Raw genomic sequence first — 25,873 nt, forward strand, 5'->3', positions numbered from 1 at the left:
GATCTCTAATGATCATTTTTAAGCTTTATTTATGTTTAGTGAATCCCTAAATTGTTAATTTCATAAAATTGTGAATGTCAGGAAGACACCCCGGCGGATGGTGCTGACAAGGAGGGGGTCAAACTGCGGGCTGGCACTAGCTGGGGCTCACTACTGGAGCTACCTGCGGAAGCAACATCAATGGAAACACTCTCCAGGGTGAGGAAGAGAGCATACCAACTTCTCCCGCTCCCAGAATGGCTATGCATGCTATCCTGTAATCTTCCTAGAGTTAGGGAAGGTAACTGTCTCTTGGAAGGGCCGCCCATTCAGCAGCAGAAGCTCTATACAGGGGGCTTCTTCCCTTTGAGGGCATGAACCCTGCCAGCCCTCTGGCACCCCTCTGGGCCTTAGCAGTGGTGCTAGAGGGGCTTTGTGGCTCTCCATTTGAACCTCTGTAAGAGGCTGATTTGAGGCATCTGTCTTTAAAGACAGGATTGCTACTAGCTTTAACCAAGCAAAGGCTGCATATGCTATGTCCTCTTTGTATTTTGCATGCTTATTTGGACAGGACGAAGGATTTTTGGAAAAGTGACCAGCTTTTTATTACGTGGGCAGGCCTATCACTAAGCAGCAGCTCTCACACTGGTTTGTGGAGGCAATTGCTCTTGGGTATACGAGTTTGGGGCAGTAGACACCAGAGGGCCTGCGGGCTCACTTCAGCAGTGATCTGGGCCCTTTTTAGAGGGGTGTCAAGCCAGGACATCTGTATTGCAGTGAGCTGGTCTTCACCTCTCGCCTTAATGGGCTAGACATGCACTCCAAGTGTAGCCCAAGAAGTGCTGGGCACTGGGTCCTCACTTGGATACTGGCTATTGTTGTGACTGCATGAGATAAGCTTGTCTGGCAATACGGGAATTTCCATTTCCCATAGTGAGACATCAAAACAAATGCTAGGAATGAGAACTTTAGGTTACTTGTGTAGCCATGGTTCTCAAAGTAGCCTGAGTGAGATGTCTTACCAGACAGCCCTTCTTGTTGAGGCGAAGTGAGAAGAGGTGCTTATCTTGAATAACGGATACGTAATAGCGCAAGATATTTAAGCATGGGTGGTTTTGCCTGACATGATTGTTGCAATCCCCAGCCAATCTGGATTGGCAGAACAAGAGGAATGAGGAATATGCAAGGAGGCTCATCCCATAGTGAGATGTCTCACTCATGCTAATCTGAGAACCGGGATTATGCAAGTAACCTAAAGTTTGCATGTGGCGGACGACACCACTGTACTTTATGATTAATGCTATTAAATGCTGCAGTGCAGTGTTTGACAAATAGTATACAAGTCAACATTGCTAAAAATTAAAATACATTTCCACTGAAAATGTTAAAGACTTATTCAAATGAGACCTTGTGTTGTAAAGTGTCCCTAAAGCAGCTTCCATCTGTAGTTTTGCTAGTGGATAAAAAGCTGCTAAACATATACCTATTACTTTAATAGACTTCATTTCCAGAAAACATTCATCCACTTCCCCTTTGTTGTTTCGACTGTAAAACAACCAAAGTTATACTTATCTGACAAAATATGCACCACATACACCAATTACATCAAAAACACTTAAATGCAAGGCAAATGTCCTGCAGGACGATTTAAGCATTTGTTTAATCTAAGATCATTGGTTTAAATGTTCGGTAGAATTGATGCATTTCTGTGGAACGTTTACACAATTTTTTACAAGCAATTCAATCCTGAGCGTGGTGTGTGGCATGAATAAGCAATGTGTCACAGTGTGCATATTTTCCCTTTCGGTTACATTACTAATGTCAGATAAAAAAAAAATACATACAGCTAACATTTAATTTCAGGCTTGATCCAGTGTTGTCAAAACATTGACTCATGACTTGTCAAACCTTGATTTTTCAAAATTAAATTGCACTTTTTTAGTTGCTGCTCAGTGAAGACAATTTGTCACAAAGTTAATGGAACTGATAATGTGGGTCACAGCATCACAACATAAATTATTTTGATAATAATGTGTGAACTTTTCACCCTCAGTGTAGTGTCAGAGGGAATATGGTGACAATGTGAATGTCCTTTTCTCATCAAGAACTGGAATAGCTGGACAGGGATAGCTCAGTAGGTAGAGTGGTCGCCCCATGATCGGAAGGTCGGGGGTTTGAATCCACTGAATGGGTACCCCCTGAGCAAGGTACTATCCCTACACACTGCTACCCGGGCGCCTGCTCAGTGGCTGCACACTGCTTCACTCAAATGCAGAGAAAAACAAGTAATTTCTCCACGGGGATCAATAAAGTATGCATTATTATTATGAATATTCAGAGACAGAAGTCAAGGGAAAATGTGCTGCAAAACCATTTGTAGCTGTGTCTCAGTTACTCTCAGCGACCACAGTCTGAAAGAGAAGCAGCTTTCATGTTATATATTGTTATATACTGTGTGAAGTTTGCATATTTTCCCCATGCTTGGGTGGAGTTTTTGAAATGTGCAGAGTAAAGCTCTGTATTAATTCTGGTTAATGAATAGATAAAATGTGACTTGTAGTCTAAAGAGGTTGAAGTGGTCAGTAAGACAACAAGAAGGCTATAAATGTGTGTATGTTACATACACACTGCCCTGCCCAGGTTTAAACCATGATCTCTCTTACTGTGAGGCAACAGTACCAACCACTGAGCTACTGTGTTGCCATCTGTTTGACTACACCTTATTACGCCTACACTCCAGCATTAGTTTTTTGGGTTGTCCTAACTGTGACACAAATGTTCCCTTGGATGATGTAAATAAACACACATTTGATGAATACTTTTAGCTGTAATTCAAGAATACGTATATTACTACTGAGAAATTTCACAAAAATATCTAATAAGATAAAATTATACAATGACAATATTTTATATCTAAAAGTCAAAGGTAAAGTTTGAGCTTTATCTTTGAGCTTTCTTGGCATTTATCATGTTATGGAATAGAAACAGATTTAAACTATAACTTGACTGGTTGGTGAAGTCGTACAAAAGAAGGCTTAACTTTTTTTCCCCAAAACTATTTCATAACTGCCTCACTCTTAAAAACAAGAGTATGATCGTAGTGGCTTTTGCTCATAATTATGTGCTTTCCTTTACTTCAGGGAGAAATAGTTGATGGTAAGTCTGTGTCAGTGTTGGTCTTTACTGTCAGTTTGATATGAGTTTCCTGTGCAGTAAATGAGGATACGGCATGAACCGTGACATTTTACTACAACATTAGTGTATTCAGTTATTCGATAATGTTCTATTTATGTCATCATAACTAATATTAGATAAGCTCTCGAATCTTCTACAGTTGAGGGCACAAATTATTCCATCCATATTCTTGACTGCTTATCAAGTTCAGGGTCCCAGATGGGCTGGAATCTATCCAAGCTGTCACCGGGCGAAAGGCAAGGTACACCCGTGGACAAGTAACACCAACTGCAATACTAATGAAATCTCAGACCATAGTCATATCTGTACTCAGCCTTCATTCTGAAGTCAGCTACACCCCTCTTTGTGTAAAGCTTTGTGACTGTATCTTGCTTGTTTGGAACGCTACTGATAAAATCTCTCCACAGACAGATATATAAACACCTGTTTTAGTACTCAAAATTGTGTTTCCAAGTGCCTCTTGGCCTACTTTTTTTTTTAAACAGTGAGACGTATAGTCACACAATTTAACACACAAATATTGTATTTATTTGTGAAGTCTATTCTTTTTAATCCTTATAAGTCATTATCAGTGAAGACTCCAACCGCAGCATCTTTACAATCAAAAAATATGTTTAATGTATGTGTTTTTTTAGGGGGCACAACAATCACATGTTCTGATAAATTAGGGTTAGGATTAGGGTTATCTCTAGGGGTGGGTTTCAATAATCAATTTTCCGATTCAAATCAATTTTAGCTTGAATAAAGCGATATTGATTCATTAAATCCTGAATCGATTTCTAAATATAAAGTATTTTGTCAGAAACGTCAGAATCTCAGGTTAAAGCTCACAAACAAACAAACTGTAAATGAGTTTAATTACACATGCTGCATTTGACTTTACAATGTTATATGTATCCAGGGTGTGGTAACATTTAAAGAAGTTCATGTGTTTTGAGGTGCCCAGGTGAATTATTCTGACTCTGGCACCATCTCATGGTAATGTTATGAATGGCATTGTGCTACAAATCAATGCTGAATGACTGGAGCAAAACACAAATAACAACAACAACAACATGAGGAAAACGAAATGTAATTTAGCTTCTTTAACAAATACTTTAACAAAAGTTTTGAAAACGGGACACTGTTTTTTTTTTTTAATAACATACCATTTATAAAGGGTTTACAGCTTTATTAAGGTTAATAAATCCATTACTAGTGCTTTGGAGAAGGAACATAATTTTGGAGTTGGGTCCTAATTAACATAATAGACCATCCTCATAGTCCTCATAGACCATCATTCACTGGTGAGGCATGCGCAAATAAGGAATTTTGTGTTTTTATTTGGTATACACAGCTGATTTCTGATTTTCTGATGAGCAATTAGGCATGACGAGCTTTAATTTTTAATAACTCGTAGGCTTGCAGCAATGTTAGCTCTCCATAATGCCAAGTCAAGATAATAACTGGATTTTTGTCCTGCAGCCTGTTTCCAGAGGGTAGAAAGGCAAAGCTCATCTTAATGTTTTAAAAAGATCGCTCCACCTAAAGTTGTTCTCATTGATAGCTTATAATGAATCAGATATGAAACAGTAAATTTATTATTTAGCAATAAATGCAAAATCACTATAAACTGTCTTTTATTTAGCCAAGTAGTCAGTGATTGTATTTTAAAACATTACATTTGTTTTTTTTATTGTAAGTTCTGAAGCATGTGAAACCTTGACAAGTATGTATGAAAATATGCAATAAGTGCTGTGTTTTACCAACAGAACCTACTGGGAAGGCACTGGCGCGCCATGAAGTGTGAGCTCATCATTATGCACAGCTTTGCGATCGTGTCAAGAGCCATAAAAGTGTTTGATGTGTTCAACCGTGTTTTGCTACAGGATTGACTGTTGATTTACATTTTTAAAAGAAGCAGGAATATATCCTTCAGGAGATTTATGTGTTCTCTGATCTCTGCTTTGCTAAATTCGTTTAATTTCCCCAAAACGCACAGCATTGTTATGGGTGGAGTGTTTTCAGATGTTGCTTCTAATAATGACTTAGCCTTTTGGAATAAAGGTCATGCGTAATGAATTCTTTCATTTTTTCTGGTCAGGGAGAGATTCAAAATGAGGAGCTGGTAAACACAGAGGGAAATTATCTAGGTTTTCCATCCGTCCGTCTATCCATCCACTTATCCAAATAAAGGTTGGGGGGCTAGTTTTTCTAGATAAAACTTTAAAAAGAAATGACACTAAAAAAAGCTGCAGTTCATTTGTTTTTGAACTGAAGTGCTTTATTTTATTCAAAATAGTTTGGCAAGCACTGAATTGCACCTCTTTCGAGAAGTCATGAAGCCATCCTGCTGATTCTCCAAGTGTGCAGTTGTTTTCGATATCAGACAACTTGGTCACACAAATTTTACACAGATAACAGCTATTAAAAACATGCTGCTATTCTTTAGTGCATCCAAATAGAAATTATATATAGATATAAACTCCCCAGAGTAACTTCATCTTTTGCTTTAAAAATGCTACAGTAACTACATGCAACTGATGCAAGTCTTCCATTTGTGAAATTACTTCAATTTCACAACCTGTTAATAAAATAAATAAATAAATAAAATAATAATACTTAACTGTATTTTATAACTGGAATGTGCACTAAATTACTTCCACATAAGCCACTTTGACCAGTTGCTTATCAGTAAGTTCCCTCTACTACAGCATATATGTTTGACTTTTCACACCTATAGAACATTACATATTACACCATCTCATTATGTATTAAAAAAAGCTATGCCAAAATGCAGAAGCATTGTGTGAAAAATTAATTACACTTCGTGATTCAGTTGCACTTCAGCATTTCAATCACATTGCGGTTTGGGCTTTGAATGAGCAACTGCAACACGCAGATTCTTTTCTTTTTTCAGCCATTCAGTTAGATTTGAGATGCTGTGAATGGAATCATTGTCCTATTGCATGACTAAGTTTGGGCCAGACTTTATCTATTACACAGACAGCCTCACATTTTATTAGATAATACAATTATTATATTATTACGACTGTGGAATCGATAGTATCAGATAGCATCTACACCAATCAGCCGTTGCATTAAAAGCTTAACCTCACAATCTATGGACCCAAAGGATCCCAAAGGATTAATGTCTTGGTGCAGCCACCACAAAACACCTTCAGAGGTTGCATGTACATGTCTTGATGGCTCAGACTTCTTTTGCTGACACAAGGTGGACATAAATACTATAATGCAGGGTTTTTAATGAGTTGGCTGATTGCTGCATTTTAGGTTTAACATTAACGCTTTCATGCATAGTGGTCACAACAGTGGACAGCTATTCAAAGGCTGTTTTCTTGTATTTGTGTCAGTGTTGATGGTATACTTGTACATAAACCATTACATTGGACACTGATGTGTCACTCCATACCCTGCAACCCACTGGTGGCAGTGTATGTTACTATAGATGTAGGATGTGTTTTATTGTAGTTGTTGTTATTTAACCCTTTCATGCGTGAATTTTACCAACCTTGATCAGATTTTTTTTCTTAAGTATTTTTGCTTTGATCTTTTTATGCCTAAAGATGAATAAAAATACTTAAGAAATCCTGATTGAGGTTGTCACAATTCATGCATAAAAGGGTTAATAATGGAATTATGGAAAGGTTTGGTTTCTTTGGGAAACCAAATTCTATTGTGAGAAAATCAGAAGACAACACGGAATCATATCTCGGGTGTTGCATTAGGAGGACCATCTTGCATAAAAGTCTGGCAAAGACAAATATGCAGAACTGCATGCTGTGGTGACCGCTCGCATTTAAGGGAGCAGCTAAAAGTAGTTTAATCTTTGTGTGATACAAATATCAGGATATCAGAGAATAAGTAAATGATGCAAGCAGCATGGTCAGTGTGGTGATTGTGTTTGCAGGCTTGTGCTCTTTGATACAGGACAGTTATAATTTAGACTTCAATTATGAATCCTTTTCTCTACTCCACCCTGAGCCACGTTGAGATATTTTGTCTTTCTGTCCTTTCAGACCTGTCTACTGGCTGGGCAATGACACCCTGAGGGTGTTCTCTGCCCTTTTTACCGAGAACTGATGGTGACTGTGCCAGGGGCTGAAAGCCAAAGATAGTGTGATGCCAAAGTCAGTAGTGGTGCTGCAGGGAGGAGAAAAGGCACAGAGGTACTGCAGATGTCCTCTTTAGACAGGTAGGTACTTTGTAATTTTGGTTTTATTCATTCTTTCTCGGGCCTTAAGCCAGCAGTGAGTTTGCTCTTGGTTGTGTCTGATCACCCAGAGTGCATTTGATTTGAGTGGATAAACACCTCACTTGGTGAAAGTCAAGTTGCAAGTTTCTCCAGTTCTCATAATCAACCATACTCTGTCACAAGTATGCAGACCAACCTGCACATTGTATAGGAATCACTTATCTGTATGATCAGAATCAGAATACTTTATTGATCCCTGGGGGAAATTATTTTTTGTTACAGTGCTCCATTATAAACCAACATTAAGACAAGACAGACAATACGCTAACTAAGAATAGTACAATATATACATATATATACATACATACATAAGTCACTCATAAATAAATAGCTGGAAAAGAAACATGTGTAGTTGTAGCAGCAAACAGTGTGTTAAGTGGATGCGATGATCTTGGGTTTTCCACCACGTGAATTTGAACAGACATCAGTTGCCATATTGAAGGTTATTTTTGATGTCACAAGTGGCCTGACAATGGGAAGCTCTTATATTTCTTTTGAACAAAGCTAGCTCATTAATCCTGTAACTGATTCTTGAATTGTACAGGAGTCTTTCTTCCACCGGGCTTTTGGAGTGACTGAGGCTCACTGCTTAGGAGCCATTGATGTGGACTCCTTTCTTTTTGTTCCTAAACTGCCCGAGAGCTATGCTGCTTGGATTGGAAAGTGAGTCACACTGATCCTCAAAGAGCTGTGTACAAGGCCAACACCATCACCAGCTAGTCCATAGCAGTGAGCTGAACCTTCAATATTATTATTGCCAAATTTAATTTAATATTTGGTATCATTATCTAAATTGCCTCAGGGCTGTTTGACTACAGCACTGCTGCAGAATTGCAAGTTCACATAGAACAGTACATTTGTATTTATTTACTTAAATAGCTACAAAATTATGTGAAATTGCAAATTTGATCGCTCCACTTTAAAAATTGTGAATGTGACACGTTATGGATTAAATAAATGTTGCTCCACATCGATTGTTAACGTGTTTAAGATGATCAACATTATAATGTGATACTGACCATCTGACCATTTGCTTTTCCCTTATCTATAAACGTAAAAGAATCTTTTGTCATTTTATTATAAAAAAAATAATAATAACTGTCACTCAAAAGTAATTTGGTAAGCACTTTATGTTCTGCACTATTTTTCTGCATTATTTTTTTCCTCCGAATTCTGTCCTCAAAACTGGACTTCAAAGTTATAACATAACCCATCAGTTTTGTTTTAAGAGAGCCTCTTAAAATCTCTTTGACTTCATGTGTATAGTTTGCTAAGTGCACTTGTTTTTGTCGGTTTTATGTTTTTCATTTTTTGACACGATCTTTCCTAAAGAGCACTTGAGGGAGAAGTATGCTGTTGATGAGGTGTACTTCACCTGTAAGTCTGTCAGTGTTGGTTCTACAGTCCAGCCTCTCTGGTGTGGTCAAAGCATCTTACAACCTTAATTTGGGGCAAAGGTAAGAAACTCTTTGAACAACTTTTATCATATTTGACTTCTGCTTTTATACATCAGTTTTTATATCCATGTAACTATTTAAATTAAAGGTAATTTAGATAATGAATCAAAATTGGTGCCTAGAGCTGTTCAAGATGAATAGTGAGACTTGCTTTTAGAAGGACATTGATTAAACAGTCTAACCTTTCAGCTCCCCGGTACAAAGTCAGTATGATGTATAATTATACTGATGTGTGAAAAGTACAGTTAATAGTCGGGTGTATTCACAAATAGCAGGTGGCCTTGATGTGTTCTGCCTCCTGCATGCTCTACCCAGGCAGCATCTGAGCCTAAATTAAATGCACTATTTTCAGTTATGACAGCTCTGCTGATATATGCCATTTCTTGCTCTGTGCCACATGTGAGAAGTTATGCCTGGCTCATTTAAACTATAATAAAGAAGGGAGTTCCAAAGAGGAACAATATTCACCACATCAAAATGTATTAATCATAATCATAAAAAATGTGAAAGAGAATAGGAGTTAGCCTAAGGGCATGTGTGGCTTAAACTAGGGATAACTACAACACAATCAAACCAAAGCAAATGAAAGCAAACCAAAAAAAACAAAACAAAGCAAAACACATCTGGGTGCTTGAAAGGGATCAGTCAGAGAGAGGGAGAGTGTGAGAGAGACATCTTGGAAGGCCACGGGCTTGTATGGGCTCCCAAGCAGCTGAAATAATTTCCTCTATTAGAATGGAAGAGCTGTCAATTAAGACCTAAAAAATAAGGAGGTAACAGGCAGGCCCAAAAACCAAGACTGACACAAGGCCTGGGGCTGTCATAAAGGGCAACTTCAAAAAGTGTAATAATCTGATTCTCCTAACATTTTTCAGAAGTTTATGTGTTTAAAAATGCTGATGTTGTCTCAAACTAAATTTAGATTTTTGTACTGTGTACTTGGGCGATATCCCATCAGCAGCCTCCTTAAAGGACAAATTTTTGATAAACATCCTGTTGGGAGCTGGCAAAAAAGCGCTTACCAGGAGGTGGCTGGAGAAAGAGCCCCCAACAAAGAAAGATTGGATAGGAATAATGGAGGAAATATATAGAATGGAAAAACTTACTTTTTTTTTAACCTCAAAATGGACCAATTTCATAAAAACTGGAGAAAGTGGGAGAGATTTGTTGAAGGTGGTAACGTGGGATGAGATATTCATGCAACTACTGGAAGATGGAAGGTCTACTAAGGACGTGGTCACGTTTGTTTTTTTTTTGTTTTTTTTTTAAGGTAGTTTATAAAAGAGACTGGAAATACCCTTCCGAAAATGATCAGGGATGGACTGTAAAGTGCTGAGTGGACAGTAGTAAAAACCCAACGACATGGGACCTGATCTGCGGGTTTCACTGTGCCATTATGTTATTGTTAGTGCATAGTATCTTTATTTGTTTGGTTGTTTGTTTTTTTTGTTTTTTGTTTTTCTTTTGGGGGGGGGGTGTTGTTTTTTTGTTTGTTTGTTTGTTTGTTTGTGTGTATTGCTAAATTAAAGTACCTTTTTATAAAAGAGCTTATGAGGTTCTCAGTGGCAGAATATAATCTGCAATAAGACGTTATTTTTTAGCAAAGCCAAAGGAAAATAAGAAGGTACAATCTGCACAGAAATGAAAATTTGTGAGATATATGATGAATTCTGATTTTACAAACTTTTCCCTTCCTATTTTTTTCTGTTTTCATATCAAAGCTGAATGATACAGGGCTGGTGGTCCATAAAGATGACTGAGGCTCAAATTTTGTATCTCTATATGTAATCATGGGAAAAGAGGGATTTGTGTTTGGTCTAAACACACCATGAGGGTGAAGCGATGATCATGAGCTGTTTGTTTGGTTTTTTTACTGTTTTTGTTTTTTTCATGTGGATGACTGTCATAATTACAAAACTTTCAATAAAAAACAAATGCTGATGTTGCTTTTGAAAAAGAATCCTCACTGTGCTACTTCTTCTACAGTAGGCATGAATGCATGCCTTGTTATGGCAGGTCCCGTTTCATTTATATCTTGTGAGAAAGTCATGTTATTGAAATTTTAAATGAACATGCATTTAAAAGTTTAAGATCACCTGTGATATGATAATAGGGACCTGTGCTGATATTTCTGTGGGATGATGTGAAATCCCAGAGGACAGTTCACAACCCAGTTTTTGGCTCCCCCAAATCACATGGAGCATCACAGCAACAATCCGTTTGGTGCAACAGTTCATTAGAATGCACAATGGTGAAAGATCTCAACCACCAATACTCTTAGGGGACTTTTATATTGAATTTTATTATTTAAATTTGTAACGTGGAATTTAATTTACTTCATTTTGGCAGCCCAGTGGGAAAAATGCAATCAAGTTCAGGCTCTTTGTAATTGCATGTTTTGAGAGACTGGGAAAACGATTATGTCTATCAGTGTTGACAGCAGATTCCCAGGGGAGCTGTACTGGTGGATTGACAGCACCAGAGCTATTCTGGAGGTGTTCATGTTAACAAATCATAAAATATATGCAGAGTACAATATAAGAGCATTGACGGCCGAAAATTTGCCTATAAATTGGTAATAAATGATCACATAATTTTACAATTATTTCCATATTTAAACTTTGTCCTATTGATGATTTGTTCTTCAGATTATATTTCAGGTGATTTTACATCTTCGTACCTGCCTGGGTGTTAGATACCTTTATTAATCACAAGTTAAGACACAACTCATCTGCCAGTTTTTCCATGAAGTAATACCAGCTAAACACAGCAAGTAAAATTGGAAAAAGTAAACTGCATGACCCACAGCTGAGATCTAGAAAAGACAGAGTTGGTGGTGTTCAGCATTCATGTGACAGTGCTACTTATAGACAAACCAAGAGGAGGACAATATTTCTTTCTTATCCAAAGCAGGTCATGAATATTTTAGGCAGTGCTCAGACTTGGGAGGTATTCATGCACACATACTTCAGGGCAATACCCTGCTTAAAATTCTGGCAATTTACCTTTAAATACTTGAATTTGTGATGTAAAAGTATTTGGTTTTCATCTTTATTATTTATTTTTGGGAGAGTGTTTTTAGTTTCCATATCTTTGGCTCTCTTAAATAATAGATGCAGTTCTACATCCATCAGGTTACATTTGCCTTCTTGGCTGCAAATAAGCTGTTGAAAGAATTCCGTGGACTTCAAAGTTCTTTCATCTTGCTTTAGTTGACTGATGTGTGTTTTACTCCTTAGATTTACAACTACTGCTAACATTAACGGTTTTTCATTCATAAACTATAACCCCAATGCCAGAAAAGTTGGAAAGCTGATCAGAATGTAAATAAAAACATACAACGAGTGAGACATTTTACTATTTCATTAAAAATACAAGTTCATCTTGAATTTGATTGCAGCAACATGTCTAAAAAAAGGTTGGGGTGGGGGGGGAAACAAAAGGCTGTAAAAGGCTGATACTTAAAAGAAACAGATGGAGTAAGATTTTGCTAACTAATTAGATTAATTGGCACCAGAAGAGTAACATAACGGAAGATAAAAAAGAGCATCTTGGGGATGGACTTGTTAGAGTTTCGCAGAGGTAAAGATGGGCAGAGGTTCATCGGTTTCCAAAATACTTCATCTCCAAATTGTGGAACAGTTTCAGAATTAAGTTCCTCAATGTAAAATTATGAAGACCATTGCACAGTACATCAACAGTACATTGCACAGGTCGGGTCTTAGACTCCACCTCTCTGGGAACTCCCAGGCCCTCCAAAGGGTGGAGGTCTATCTCCCCTCACCACACTCCCTGCCGGTGACCGATGCCCTCAGGGGTCGGTACATTGGTGGTTCTTGGTGTCCGGGGCTGGGCGCTCAGGTATGTACCAGCTCACTCCCGGTGGCTATTTGGCGGGGCCTGGTGCCTGTTGCTCGGTCAGGCCTCTTCCGGGGCGCGGGTGGCCCTCAGGCCTCCGGCCTCTGGGCCTGCGGCTTGGTTCACTGTGGCACAGCTGGCTGCCGGCAGAGCTGGCGGGCACGCCGGTGCAGCCCCCTCTAGCTTCTGCTCGGTGGCTACTGGGTGACCCCTCGTCTGGGGATCCTTAGCCCTTCCCATGAGGGTGGCACGGATGCCCCTCCGGTGGTCCTCCTTGGGCTCTCGCACTCTGGGGCCTCTGGATGTCTGGGGCCTGGATCTCCTCCATGCCTGCTTCATGCCCTGGGGGACAGGGCTATGGCTCTCTACATCCTCTTGCAGACCATTACATGTGGAAACCATTTGAATACAAGCGCGCTGATCCACACAGGTGTGCACACGGGTGTTCACTGTTCGTAGACTTAAATCACACCTTTCTTGGCTGCTACTTCAAAGCACATTGTGTGCTGTCTGTCCTGCGTGCTGCACAACAACATTGAATATTTAGTATTTACTGCTGTTTACACTTAGCTAGATTAATGCGATGGTGTTGTGTTTAGTATGTTGCTTTGGTTTTTTTTGCTTGTTTTCTATTCTTTCTCTCTCAACAGGTGTTTTTCTTTTCCTTCCTCTTTCTTTCTCCCTTTCCTATCCCTCACTCATGTCTGTCCCGTCTGTAACAACTGAAGATAAAATTAAATAAATAATAAAAACAAAGGTCGATTAAATGGACCAATACGGCAATGCCATGATGATCCATTTGGCAAAATAAATCCATTGGGTATCGTTGTTGGTCTTCAGACAACAATTCTGACGGCTAAAGAACCAAATGGGACAGGCAAAAAAACCCCCAAAAAAACCAGTACATTGCACAGTACTATTGCACAGTACATCAACAGTACATAATATCATCAACAGATTCAGCGAATCTGGAGAAATAACTGTGTGCAAGGGACAAGGCTGAAAATCAGAATCGAATGCCTTTGATCTTCAGTTCTTCAAGTGACAGACATGATTCTGTCATGGAAAACATCAAATCTCTTTCATTGCATTTATTATAAAAAATAATAATAATAAGCTGCTTAAAACGGCCTTTGATATGATTTCTCACACTATCTTTCTGAAAAGACTTGCATTCATTGGCATTAATCATACCCCCCTTGCCTGGTTCACCTCATATCATGCAGATCGCTCTCAGTTCATTAAACTCAAATCTTACTCTTCAGGTTCATTTTCTGTTTCTGCTGGTGTGCCCCAGGGTTCAGTATTGGGGCCTCTTTTATTCATTATTTACATGCTTCCACTTGGTCACATATTTTGGAAATACAACATTAACTTTCACTGTCACACAGATGACACTCACCTGTATATTTATTCCAAACCCAATTTCACCCTTCCACCCATCTCCCTTTCTGACTGTCTCATGGAGGTTAAATCATGGTTCTCCTCCAATTTTCTAAAACTCATTAGTAATAAAACTACTACTCATGAGCACAGCTTCCACACTAACCAAATCCCACAAGTTTTCCATTAATATTGACAACTCCTCCATCCTTCATTCCCCTCAGGTTAAGAGTCTGGGTGTCATCCTCGACAGTTTCGACATTTCAGTCTCATATTAATCACATCACCGATCCGCCTACTACCACTTAGATAACATCAATCGTCCCCAGCCTCCCAGCCCCATGCTGCTGCTATGCTTTTCCATAGCCTTGTCACTTCTCGGATTGATTATTGTAATTCTCTTCTCTTTGGTCTCCCTAACAGGTCCCTTCATGAACTGAAACTCCGGCAGAATTCTGCAGCCCAGATCATAATTTGCACACCCTCCAGAGAGCGCATCACCCCTGTTCTTCAACTGCTTCACTGGCTGCCTTTCAAAATATCACTTCTCACTTTCAAAAGTATCCGTGACCTGGCCCCTCCCTACTTATGTTATTTAGTCCACATTACTATTCCTTTTCATTCCTTTAGGTCTTTGTCCGCCACTTACCTTATTGTTCCCTCTGCCCAACTCACCACTGTGGGGCACAGAGCTTTCAGCCGTTCTGCCCCCTCAACTTTGAAATTCACTTCCTCCAGATTTCTGGAATATTGGCTCTCTTCCCTTATTTAAGTCAAAACTCAAAATCCATCTGCCTTCTTTAATACAACTGAAGTTAAGCTGCTAGAATGGATGAATGGATTTTAGATTTTGAGGATAAAGAGGGTTGGAATACAGTAAATACAAGAAATAATTTTAGCTTTATTAATAATAGTAACAGTACTAAAATATCACTTTATTATCTGTGTGCATTGAATTAGGAATCTATTAGGTGACATTTAGGCTGCTGGCAGAGGAGTAATAAAGTCTTTTGAGTTATATCATTCAGTGTGCTGCTGAGTGCTAGAGAGGCCACATAGGCACAATGGTTCCTTCTAAAATGACCTTTATTCTGCAGCCTGAAAGTAGCAGAAAATTTGTTCTTGTTAATTCTGCTGCACTGAACAGCAGATAGCTGATGTTGTGTCCTGAAACCAGCAGTTTTCCTCACACTGGTATGTACCAATCACTGAAAATAAGTGTGCAACTATTTGGTAATTTTTGCACTAATCACCCTCCTGCACGCTACTTTAAATTGGCTCCCAACTCATTTATATATATATATATATATATATATATATATATATATATATATATATATATATATATATATATATATATATATATAGTGGCTGATATCCAGAAATCCTACCAGTGGCTGGACAAAGCTGGACTGAAAGACAGCACAGAGGCACTAATCATGGCAGCACAAGAACAAGCTCTGAGTACAAGATCCATAGAGGCTGGGGTCTATCACACCAGGCAAGACCCCAGGTGCAGGCTGTGTAAAGATGCCCCAGAGACAATCCAGCACATAACAGCAGGGTGCAAGATGCTAGCAGGCAAGGCATACATGGAACGCCATAACCAAGTGGCCGGCATAGTGTACAGGAACATCTGTGCCGAGTATAACCTAGAAGTCCCGAGGTCAAAATGGGAGATGCCCCCAAGGGTGGTGGAGAATGACCGAGCTAAGATCCTGTGGGACTTCCAGATACAGACGGACAAAATGGTGGTGGCTAACCAACCGGACATAGTGGTGGTAGACAAACAGAAGAAGACGGCCGTAGTGATCGATGTAGCGGTTCCGAATGACAGCAATATCAGGAAGAAGGAACACGAGAAGCTGGAGAAATACCAAGGGCTCAGAGAAGAGCTCGAGAGGATGTGGAGGGTGAAGGTAACGGTGGTCCCCGTGGTAATCGGAGCACTAGGTGCGGTGACTCCCAAGCTAGGCGAGTGGCTCCAGCAGATCCCGGGAATAACATCGGAGATCTCTGTCCAGAAGAGCGCAGTCCTGGGAACAGCTAAGATACTGCGCAGGACCCTCAAGCTCCCAGGCCTCTGGTAGAGGACCCGAGCTTGAAGGATAAACCGCCCGCAGGGGCGCGCTGGGTGTTTTTTTTTTTTATATATATATATATATATATATATATATATATATAAAACCTTTGTTTAAGCCCTAATATCACATTTGTTTTTTTTAGTTTTCAAAAAAACAAATTAACCATACACACCAAAAACTTTTTTAATGCTGTATAAACTTTTGAGTGCATAACATGGCACTATAATACCTTATTTGTCTGTGTATTTTTTTTCTGCAGTGAGGACAGAATACAGATAGTGGGTGCATTTGCCTCACCAACTGCCTCCTTTGATGGAGTTAGTATGTTTAATTTCACCAACTAGCAAGATAACTATCAACATAATTATACTTTCGTAATGGATGTTTTTATTTTTATTTTTTAACTAATGTTGCAGAAAACTTGATATACTGATTCCTGCTGACTAATTAAATTTGAAATGTAATTCAGTTAACCAAGCTGTCTCATGTTTGTTGATTATTACTTTAATTATTATTTTTATTATTTATACACTTTTTTAGCACCTTTCAAAAACAATGTTACAAAGTGCTTTGCAAGACAAGACATAATGAACAGCAGTAAAACATTTTCATTTTTATTTTTTTTAATTAGCTTCCAAGTGGACAACAGTCTTTTAAACCCACTCATGAATGCAATGGTAGGTAATTAAAATGTATTACTGAAGAAGTCCACTTAAGATAAGAATAAAAAAGCTTTTGCCTAAGATTGTATTTAGTCAGACTCTCACGAACCTCTGCAGTTATAGCTGCACAGTTGGGTAATGGCGTGTTTGCTATCAAAAACAGTGACTTCTCTTATAGACGTCTCTTTTTTTCCCCTTCCTCTCAATTTATGAGTGGGTCGGTGTAGATGTAATGGACTTCGTGCTTGCCTGGTTGTCCTTGGCATTAAGGTTTGCACCCTCCAGATGAATTGACATTTTCTAAAATGAGGAGGAATGCTTTTCAGGCACACCTCCTGGGAAGCAGGGCTTGATTGAACCCTCTGCCCCCTCTTCTTACTCCAGCTTGCATGGCTATCTTTTCATGGGCTTTCTTTCCCTTTTACGTTAATTACTGCCTGTGTTTGGGGTGAGTGCCCTGTGTTATTTATGTTGTTCATTTGTGGGGAAAAAAAACTTTAATTCGCTTCATTAATAAGCTACAACATGCGCACACAAAAAAAATATAATAGTATGAATCAGCAAGCACAGGAAAAATTTGATTTAGGTCTAAAACTTACATTAGTTGTGGACTGAAACATTTTCATCAGTTCTGCAGCAGTCGATTACAAAGTTTCCACTGGACTGACAAGATCTCATTTAAAAGCTGTGTGACACATGGTCCTTGCACCATTCCTCTTTTAGCAGTTTATATTAGGTTTATTTCAGTGTTGGCATTTTTTTTTCAAACTATGTCTGTTGGGTGTGTGGAATCGGTGTCATTTTGAGCTTGAATACCACAATCAGCAGCTGCAAAATAGCTGCTGATTGTGTTATAATGTAATCCACAATGTGGTATATATGTAATCCTGCTGGGTAATTGACCGTGTCAAAGTATAAATGCTTGTTCTGTGCCATTTAATAACTCTGTTATATATCACTTAAAGTACACACAAAGATCAGCCACTTGGGACAGCTCTCTATTGAGGATACTTGAAGCTATTTGTTATACATTACTTACATATTACATTTTTTTTGTGCATGTGAAAAGCTGTGCATAACTTCCCATTTGATGTGTCTGCTTACTAGAGAAGCTGTAAAAACTAATTGTGTCTGCAAGTTTCAAGATTGCATCTGAACCTGTCACAGACAAAAGCAAGCACTTTTGCTTTGACACAAACTGTTGACTCCATAAATTATATCGCAACAATTTTTTCCTCAAAAGACAGGAATATGGGCCCCCTCTTAGAAAAAAGAAAGTTTTCTTTAAGTGTAAGAGTTGTTTTCTATTTATTGCATGGCTGTAGATTCACTGTAATGTGCATTGAGTTTACTGGTCAGAGAGACAGCTGGTTACTCCTCCTTCTGTTTGTAGCCGTCTCATATGGAGCTGGAGGTCCTGTGCTACACCAACAGGATTTCCAGCGAAGCCCACAAAATGGTTAGATCCTCCTGAGTTAAACAAACCATCCTTGAACATACCAAAATTTCAAAAAGAAAGGATTCAAGGTGTTAGGATCCTTGTGATAATATTTGACCAATAAACTTTAACACTAAAGCAATTCCTTACGTCTTTCTTTAATGTTCATTGGAAATCATTTTTAGGAAAAACAGAAACAAGTAATTTTCAAGCTTGATAACTGCATATAGTTCTGCCCCCCTAATTAAAAATAGGGGGGCAGAAAAATATGAAATAGAGAGGTAAATGGGAATATTACTATTATTTTTTACATTTTACATTAGAAAGATGTAAGGGCTGTGTTTAGTGACAAGACATGGAAGCACAAGCAAATGGATTTATTCCACATTAACCTATGTAGATGTTATGCAGACACTTTCACTGTATTGTTGTGTGTGTGTGTGTGTGTGTGTGTGTGTGTGTGTGTGTGTGTGTGTGTGTGTGTGTGTGTGTGTGTGTGTGTGTGTGTGTGTGTGTGTGTACGCACACAACAATACAGTGAATGTATATATGGAATTAGCTGCCTATGGCTTTTAGTCAAGCCAAGACATTAGAGCAAAACACAGAAAAGCAATTTAAAATGATATTTCGGTTTATTTGGCTCATGCTTATTTTTATTTTATTATAAAAGCTATTATTTTAGTTTGGCTGACTTTCAATACTCTGCCGTCAGAGTAGCTTTCCATGAGACTTGTTTTTGTTTACCATGTGAGAGGAACTATTACCTGTAATAATCTTCTTGAGGTAACAGGTAATGCAATTTCCAGAAGAAGGGAAGCATGTACAAGTAGAGTAATTTTTACAAAAGTGGAGTTGGTCTTATGCAGACAGCACAGTCTGAAAAAGATAGGTGACTCCAGGGTGGTGGAAATGGTGCATGTAGCAAGGCAGCAGTGGATGGGGAGCAAGTGAAGGCAGAGGCAAGGATTAAATTGTAGATACTTAAAGATGAAGAATGATGCACAGAGTTCAGGGAGGAGCTGAGACAGGCTCTGGGTGGTAGGAAAGTGTCAACAGATGACATGGAAAGTATAGCTGAAGTGATGAGGGAAACATCCAAGAAGGTCTTTGGTGTATCATCTGGACAGAGGAAAGAGGGCAAGGAACTTGGTGGTGGAATGCAAAAGTACAGTAAAGCATTCATTGGAAGAGATTAGCAAAGAAAAAGTGGGATAGTCAGGGAGATGATGAAAGTAGACAGGAGCACTGGGAAGCTAAGCATACCAAAGGGGGAATGGAAAAGGAAGAGGCTATTAGTGAGTTGTATTTGAGCTGGACACTAAGTAAGGAGAAAAAGACTTGTATTGATTGGTTAGACAAAGAGATTTTGCTGGATGGTGCAGCCAGTCAGGGTGGTTAAGGACTGAGATGGAAATGTACTAATGAGTGAAAAGATGGAAGGAACACTTTAATAGCTGATTAATGAAGGAAACAGAGAGTAGGATGGATAAGAGAAAGCTGGTGAATCAGAAAGTGGACAGGGATTAGTAAGGCAGAAGTGAGGGCAACAATGAAGAGGATCAAGAGTGGAAAGACGGTTTGTCCTGTGGACATACTGTGCAGTGGAACAATGGTGATGAGAGGAGCTGTAGTAACTATGGATGAAGTGATGAGCCATACCATGAAGATATGAGGTATCAAGAGAATATCACAATGCCATTGTGCCTTTGTAAATACAGAGAAAGCACATGATCGGGTACCAGGAGAGGGACTGTAGTATTGTATTAGGAAGTCAGGAGTGGCAGAAAAGTATGTGAGGGTGGTGCAGGACATATGAGCACAGTGGTGAGGTGTGGAGTATTGCGACTGAGGTATTTCCTGTGCTTGACAATGTGGTGGTTAAAAAGTGAATGACTTCAACGAATTCTTAAAAAGCATGGAGTCAGGAAAAGGACAGCAAAAGTTCTTCTGCTAAAAATTATTTTTTCTTCTTTGCAGTCTCTTCCAACTCTACTGCTACACTAAAGGAGAAATGTGTCACAATTCGTATATGTGTGCTCTTCTGGAGAGGACAAGTGAACTTGAAACAAGGGAGCTCATATGACTCCTGTTTTAAAGTCACTACACTGGCTACCAATCAGATTTAGGTTCCATTTTAAAATTCTAGTTTTAACCTTTAGAGTACTACAGGGACAGGCCCCTCCCTGTATTGATGATTTGATTCGTACACATACCTCTTTTTATAACCTGAGGTCATCGAATCAAAACCTTTTAATGGTCCCCCACACTCGTTTTAGAATTCGAAAGGACCGATCTTTCCAAGCTGTTGCACTCAGACTGTGGAATGCACTATTTCTACGGTGTCTGGAGTCGGTGGAGACCTTCAAAAAGCAGCTAAAACCATTTTTATTTCAAAAAGCTTTTAATTAGACCAGGGTTTTTATGATGTATTTATAACTGTATTGTGTTTTCTTACCTTTCTTGTAAAGCACTTTGTGACACATGTCTGTGAAAGGTGCTATATAAATAAACTTTATTTACTTATTTACTTATGTGTATCTGTGCATCATGAGGATTTATTAATTGATCCATTACCTGATTTATTTCTAAGGACTTCATACAAACAAAGAAAGTACAGATGTACCTGCACTTAGATCAGTCAAATGCTTGCAATGATATAATTAATTATATCTGCTTTATGTCTGCACCAAATGTGGCACTCTAAGACAGACAAAAAGTTAGCCTTCAGTTTTTAGATGATGCCATGTTTGTTGAGATGCTTGAGCACAACTGGTGCAAAGTTTAGATTTCACTTTTGGACCATCTTTGTCAACAAAATACAGCCACACAAACGACTCCTCAAATATAAAATCTATTAATCTCGAGAAGATGTTTAGTAAATATAAACGTGAAATAAATTGGACCATTTTAGGTTAAGTTAGTTAAAAAGGTATTTTCAGTCTGATCCTCCTGGTGCAAAAATTAATGAACAAAGATCATTGATGTAGTGTTTTTGTCTTTGGGAGTCTAATGTCGGTGATTGTAGCATATTGATCAAACATTCGAGCAGCTAACCCTGAGACCATAGCCCTAGGCATTAGAGCACCACATACTTTGTTCCTTTGTTCTTTTAGAGCACAAAATGCTGAGTTTATGACATAGTTGAGCAGGCTCCATGCATCTCTTCTGTATCCCTGGTGACTTGTTGGCAAAACAAACCGTGCTCATTAAAAAAAATACATTAACATCCCCCCTTTAGCTGTGACCTAGCAGCATCATTATGGGTGAAAAATTGGGAGATGTTGTTAATCATGTTCTGGCCTTTTGTGTTAAAGGCCATGTATTGTGAACATTGTAAGGATTAGTTGCCCGTAGATGAAAGCATTTTTCCTGGTTAAACTAGGAGCTTAAAACAAAAGACTGGAATCTGTTTGATGCTTTAATGTATTCTCTTCTTTGAAGATTAATAGTTATTTATGTTTTATTACTAGTTGTCTTTTTAATGTATGCATTGTTTATTCCCACCAGTGTCATTAATCCGTCTGTCATCTATTATGGTCATCCTGGGGCTCCTAATGACAGGACGATTACAAATGGAGATATGTGGTGAGTACCTTTTTGGGGGGTGGGGGCTTTTTCTCCTACATGAGGAATTTTTCCACTCAACAATATTTAGTGAAGGCCATCAAGTGACATGGTTACGGTTCTTGTGACCTTTAGTGACTTCTGAAATCTATACACGTTTTTGCACTCAAGCATGTAAGATATGCAGTCTGTTTGACATGGGTGGAGAGTGCTATTGCTGTCCTCAGACATCACCTGCTCCTTCCTAGCTAACGGCAGGTTCAGAGGACCATCTATGAGGCCATCCTGAAATCTTCACATGCTGTAATGGCCGTGATCAGACCAGGCTATATTATTTTCTAATCAACTATGGAAATGGTCATGTAGAAAAACTTAAGGGTTACATGATAATATATTATAGAAATATGCTTTTGTTTTTAAGTACAAATCATAACTGTGATGTCTTTTTAAAATCTTTCAGTAGTTAGAAAAATATACAGTTGGAGTCTTGAAAATAATGTCCTTGTGAATTACACTGACAATTCAGTAAATTTTAAATAACATGCATAGTTACATTTTTAACACTTTTTCTGTTTATTGACAAAAATGTGTATTTCGAAGGTGTGAAGTGAACCGACATGCACGGCTTGGCTGACAGGGTTCACCTGGAAGAACTTGTAAAGATTGGCATCCTACATGGCAGCGTGAAGGACATGATGAAGGTCCACCTGGGCTCTGTAATCATGCCCCATGGCCTTGGACATTTGCTGGGTATTGATGTGGAGGATGTAGGAGGTTACCCTGAGGTTAGAACACAACTCATAAATTCTTAAGGTGGCCTACAATATAACAACTAGTCAGCAGTTATTTCCAGGACAGTCTTAGACTGGAGACAGTAGAGGATCAAAACGTTTCTGTTCCTGGAATATTGATGTGTCATCAATGATAAAGAGACCAATGGTGCAGACGTGAGAGAGGAGCAAAAAGAGGCAAAGCTGTGAAGAACAAGTTCAGGATGAGGGCAGCAGTGAGGGGAAGATAAAATGTTGTTTGAACTGTGAACATAAATAGTTTCATGCTGCAGTGGAGGGATTTGTACTGATATGCAGTAAATAAAGAAGACAGTTAACAGTATTTCCAGTAGAACTGCTAAATCTTCACAAGCTAAAATCAACAGTAAGAGAAACACACTTTTGGGGGGGGGGGGGGGGGTCAGCTGAATGCAATCAGCATTCCTAATTATTTAAGACCATGTATGTGAGGAGCAGGGTTTTGAATTCAATTCTGGATGCAACAGGGAGCCAATGAAGGGAAGCCAATACAGGATAAATCTGCTCTCTCTTTCTAGTCCCTGTCAGTACTCTTGCTGCAGCATTTTGGATTAGCTGAAGGCTTTTCAGGGAGTTTTTAGGAATTCCTGATAATTACAGTAGTCCAGCCTAGAAGTAATAAATGCATGAACTAGTTTTTCATCATCACTCAGAGACAGGATATTTCTAATTTAAGAGATGTTGCGCAAATGGAAGAAAGCAGTCTTACATGTGTGTTTAATATGTGCATTGAAGGACATGTCTTGATCAAAAATGACTCCAAGGTTCCTCACAGGGTTACTGGAGGCCAAGGTAATGCCATCCAGAGTAAGAATCTGGTTATATACCATATTTCTAAGATTTTCAGGGCCGAGTAAAATACCAATAATTTACAATAATTTCCTTCTCTCACCCCAACTAGTTGCAGCATGGCCCCGCCCCTCCCTGAGCCTGATTCTACCTGTTAAAAAGGAGTTTTTCCTTTCCATTGTCGCCAAAGTGCTTGCTCATAGGAGGTCATATGATTGTTTTGGTTTTCTCTGTATCTATTATTGTAGGCTCTACTGTATAATAGAAAGCACCTTGAAGCGTCTGTTGTTGTGATTGGCGTTATATAAATAAAATTTAATTGAATTGGAAAAAAAAGAAACCGAGTGTGGAAATACCTTAAATCTGCGTTATTTCTGACAGCCGCCAGATCAATCCTTGAATGACAGATCATTCTTAAATGGTTTGACAAACAAACAAAAACCTTCTTCTGAAAATGAGCAAAACCACCCAGAGAAAAGCTTTGAATTCTTTCAGGAATCCTGGGGAACTGCTGCTAAAGACCAATATAAAAACTACAAGAAAGTCTGGTTTCTTTACTGTACTGTAGCTTAAAAAAGCCTCAATTTAGTCAGTGTACATTCACCACTACTGTTATTTACTGTTTAGGGCACTGAGTGAATTAACGAGCCTGGATCGAGGAATCTTCTGATGGGCCACCTGGTGCAAGAATGGATGGTTCTCATGGTGGAGGCTGGCACATACTTAATCAGCCACCTGCTGGACCAGGCTGGCTAACCCTGCCCAGAGCTCCTTCATCAACAATCAAGTGCTGGCTCACTTCTTTGGTTTTGGCGGGATTGGTATGCTTCTTTTTGTTTATGTTGGACCAATATGGTAACAGAACATAGGGCCAACTAATACAGAAATGAATTCAGCACAAAGTATGCACTTGATACTTGTACTGCAGTATGTCAGGATTGGTATTCTTTCATGATTTGCTAAAGGCCACATGTGCAACTTTGAAGAAAAAAGCTATAAAGACAGGATAATTTCACTTTAAGCATGAATACATCAGCGAGTTTAAAATTTAAAGCCCAACTATCTCTAAAATATGTCTATCAGGCCTGACTTTCCATGTCTTTTTACTTTGTCTTGTCTTTAAACACACACTTGCATATAATCACTTGCTTTGGGTGTGGACAAGTCAGACACTGTTGCATGTAGTGAATGAATTGAATAACTAACATTTTAACATATTTTTGATCAATTCAAAGTCATAACAGAACCTAGATTCTTATAGATTTTATAAACAACTTTATGAGCTGGAAATGATTATGGAGAATCACAAATTAGCTTTAACTAATGGTGTAAAACTAACTTATTTTTGTGTCAGAACCATGTTGGGAAATTTCAATTTCATATTGTGTTTTCATTGTCAATCTTGTGTGACTTTTTTGTGGAGTAAGTGGACTTGGTGATGTGAAGTGAAATGCCATGAGCCATGACATCACTATAAATAACATTAGGGCCTTCAGTTATTCTATTATTTGTAACTCATGTTAGTGAGAAGAATTAATATTAAACTAGTGCTCAGACCTTGCATAGTTGAGCTAGAAGTCAATCAACATATTTTTTTTTTTTACTTCATTCACCTATTAATTATATAAGTAAATAATGTAACCATTGTCAAGTTAGAATCAAAAATGCTATGCTCAAATTAAGCATCAATATTAACTAATAGGCGACCGTGACTCAGGGGGTTGGGAAGCGTATCTGTAACCGGATGGTCGCCGGTTCGATCCCCGGGCTCTCTGTCCTGGTCGTTGTGTCCTTGGGCAAGACACTTTACCCTCCCGCCTACTGGTGTTGGCCAGAGGGGCCGATGGCGCGATATGGCAGCCTCGCTTCTGTCAGTCTGCCCCAGGGCAGCTGTGGCTACAACCAAATTCAAATTTTATTTGTCACATACACAGTCATACATAGTACGATATGTAGTGAAATGCTTGGACAACTGCTCGTGACCTAAAGAGAACAAAAAAGGAAAAGGCTATGAATAAGATAGGAAATAAATATGAAAAATTAAAAAGGGTAAATTTAACTAGGAAGGAATAAAATATAAATTAAGGTTAAAAATGAAATAACTGTACAACACAAATTAGAATGAAGGGTAAATTTAACTGGGAGAATAAGATAAAATATATAAATTAAAGTTGAAAATAAAATAACTGTACAACAAAATACACAATATAGAACTATATAAGAATGTATGAAGAAATATAAATAAATATATACACAATAACAGCAGCATATACACAATAACAGCAGCGTGATTTAAGTAATGAAGTGAAACAATGTCCAGAATGTCCAGTGTGTGTAAGAACCATATGTGTGGGTCAGTACTGTGTGGTGGTGTGATTGAGAGACCGTATCGCCTGCGGG

General features: G+C 38.6%; 1 pseudogene; it reads left to right on the forward strand.

Moving 5' to 3' along the window:
- The first annotated feature begins 353 nt into the window (after positions 1 to 353).
- On the forward strand, positions 354 to 24,449 carry LOC113029461 (xaa-Pro dipeptidase-like; annotated as a pseudogene).
- The last annotated feature ends 1,424 nt before the right edge of the window (positions 24,450 to 25,873 follow it).

The sequence above is a fragment of the Astatotilapia calliptera genome, chromosome 1 (assembly GCF_964374335.1).
Source record: "Astatotilapia calliptera chromosome 1, fAstCal68.1, whole genome shotgun sequence".
In the NCBI taxonomy this organism is placed as follows: domain Eukaryota; kingdom Metazoa; phylum Chordata; class Actinopteri; order Cichliformes; family Cichlidae; genus Astatotilapia; species Astatotilapia calliptera.